The sequence below is a fragment of the Limulus polyphemus genome, unplaced genomic scaffold (genome assembly GCF_000517525.1).
Source record: "Limulus polyphemus unplaced genomic scaffold, Limulus_polyphemus-2.1.2 Scaffold3947, whole genome shotgun sequence".
Taxonomy (NCBI): domain Eukaryota; kingdom Metazoa; phylum Arthropoda; class Merostomata; order Xiphosura; family Limulidae; genus Limulus; species Limulus polyphemus.
This window is the reverse complement of record NW_013669557.1, coordinates 104,879-107,856: the sequence shown is the minus strand read 5'-3', so window position 1 is coordinate 107,856 and position 2,978 is coordinate 104,879. Positions and strand designations below refer to the sequence as shown.

The 2,978-nt window shown below is 31.7% G+C and overlaps 1 long non-coding RNA gene across 1 annotated transcript in view; it reads right to left on the bottom strand.

The window, feature by feature from the left end:
• LOC106470328 overlaps positions 1 to 1,885 on the bottom strand; it is a 4,607-nt gene extending 2,722 nt beyond the window's left edge. The window contains exons 1-2 of the long non-coding RNA XR_001291485.2: positions 1,818 to 1,885; positions 1,078 to 1,110 (exon numbers count right to left, since the gene is read on the bottom strand). This is a non-coding gene — a long non-coding RNA (uncharacterized LOC106470328). The remainder of the gene's footprint in view (positions 1 to 1,077; positions 1,111 to 1,817) is intronic.
• Between the last annotated feature and the right edge of the window lie 1,093 nt (positions 1,886 to 2,978).

The window sequence follows — 2,978 nt, the reverse complement described above, 5'->3', positions numbered from 1 at the left end:
ACTGGTTACATGTGTACTCACAAATCCTGGAACAAGACCAGTATATATATCAGAGAGCATGAAGGCATTAACTGGTTACCAAAGAAAACAGAATGAAAAAAATAAGGTAACAGGTTCCAGATTTAAAGAAAGACAAATCACACATGTAACATTATTAAATCAAAGACATTCACATACTGAGGAAAGAAAAAAACCATACCCCACAGACAAAGTACCTGTTATACCTTTGTCCGGTTATTACATGTTAGTAACACAGATCAGGTAAATTAAGAATAAGCTTTAAAAAAAATCTATATTTTGCAATGCCACTTACTTCAGGATTAACATGGGATTCTGTGTAACTGCTCAGCAATGAGGATCTTCATGGCATTGTGTTACAAAACAACAGAGAATAAGACCGGAGAGAGATTTGAGTTGGTTTTGTAACAAACAGGTTTTCAAAAAAAAAAGGGAATATTTATGGAAGTGTTTTATTCCTTTCTTTGATAAAACATGTTTCACTCTATCATGGCATCGTTTTGGTACCCAGTAATCACTCCTTAATAAGAATCAACCACCTGTCAGTTACAATCCACTCAATTTATTTTTTTATGAAATGATAAAAGACATTGCTTTTCAGTTGTTTTTCTTATACCTAATCACAAAATAATTTTTTCTTACCATAACAGCTTACTGTCACAAGTATCAAAAACCACCCTTATCAGTCATTTTCTACTCTTGTAACTAAACAAGCCAAGAACTTAAAACATTTTACTGATAAATTAATATATAAGAAATTCTGTAAATTACTTTATATTTTTGGGTCATCGCTTGCTTTTAGAATTATTAACTCAATATTTAAATAATATTTCTCAATGCCTTAATATCAGCCAACATCAATTTTCAACTTGTATCATACATAACCTCAATTTAGTGCATAACATTACCTGAATTATCTATTACTTGAATTAACAGGTTGCATTATCTCTTACCCCAGTTATCAGTTTACAGCACCTCTTAAATAAATTAGTATATATAATGTTACCCCCATTATCAGTTTACAGTCATCCCTTAATTTCAAATTACATAATCTTTTACCTCAGTCTTCAGTTTGTTTTTGTATTCCTCAACCTGAAAAATATAAAGATTATATTATTAAATATTTTACTATTAAAATAATACATTAACCACAGCTTTCTAAGAAAAACTGTAATTTTATAAAAATCTAAAAAAATTTTACTTTCTGTGAAAGATTATAAGATGCAAATGATATTTAACAATTACATATAAGTACAGAAACGGATAACTAAAAAAAAAAAAAAAGCTATTGAAGGTTAATCAACCAAAATAACTAAGTTACTAATACTCAGTAATAACTAATATACTAGATTACTGAATAATAGTATTACAGTTAGGCTTAAACATTGATAATGACAGCAGGCGCCAACATAGTATGTTTAATTTATGCCGTGAAACGAGTTGCCGTCGGTAGTACTAATACTAGTGCAAGACAGCACTTTACACGGGAATTTAAGATACTAATCAATGAAAAAAAAAGGTGTAGGTTTAAATTTTTAGTTTTATCACTGGTGGACGTGTAAGAATAGTTAAAAGGACCAAACTATTAATTGTTATTCGTATGTTCATATACGTAGTACAATAATCAGAATAGCCTATGGAATACTATACTACTCGCCTCAAGTCAACTCGTTTTTAACTTATATATTTATAACACACTCTTATTAAAAATGTATTGAATACTTCGTACTATATATGCAGATATTCTTAAACTAAAAAATACAAACATGTTAAAACGGTAAAAATGTGCAACTTCACACCTTTTCACTTAAATTCACTGCCATACTAGTTAGTAGTTACCCTCGTGTATCTATTGTGTAAAAGGTAGCTACTTAATTCTACAGAAAGCTGGAGGGAAAAGGTGAAACAAAACATGGAAAAATGTACAAAACAAAATAGACATCATTGTTTTTGAAATTGATTAACTTAATGTTTAATAAAAATGTATACTAAATATATTATTTTGAATTAAAACGAAGTCAACTGATTTTCTCAACAAAAGAGAATAAAATTTCGATAGTTCTTTAATTTGCAGTGATTTCCTTTCTGTCTTTATTTTTGGTGAGAGTCTGTCAACGATTTCGTGTTTATCTTTTTTTCAATTCTCTCTCTCTCAAATAAAAAAAGGCCCCCAGTGGGACAGCGGTAAGTCTTGGGATTTACAATGCTAAGATCAGGGGTTCGGTTCCCCTCGGTGGACCAGCAGATAGCCTGATGTGGCTTTCCTACAAGAAAACATACTCTCTCCAAAATTAAGATTATATATATTAATCATATTCTGGTATTGTGATCATTCAGAAAGCGATTTTCCTTAATAGTTTAAAAATGATTTCCAAATCAAATGTTGTATCTATACCTTTGGAAAATAGATAAGACATTTCACACTCAACTCAACATGGAATAAGCTTGCATTCAACCTCACCCCGACTTAACAGTTGCAACATTTGCCCTTACTAGATAGCTGTCTAACGTATTTCTTAAGAAAACAAAATTATTTTATTAATATACCTGTTTTTGTTCAAAGGATTTTGTTTAAATTACGTCAACAACACTTGAAAGAACTTGTATAATTACCTTTTTTCATTTCGATCCGCAGGAGAAATAAATAGCATCAATACAAAAAACGTTTTTGTTTTGTTTATTTTGGTTTAATATTGCGAAAAGTTACTCGAGGGCTACTTGTGCTAGTTGTCCCTAATTTTAAAGTGACAGATAAGAAAGGAGGTAGCTAGTCAATACCACCAACCAGGTCCGCCGACAGGGGGGCAAAGGGGACAACTGCCCAGGGGCCCGGGCGAATGAAACGTGGTTATGCCGTAAAGCATCTTTAGGCTATATCTTCATTTAATGATGCCCCCCAGTGGCACAGCGGTATGTCTGCAGACTTACAACGCTAGAATCCGGGTTTCGATACCCGTGGT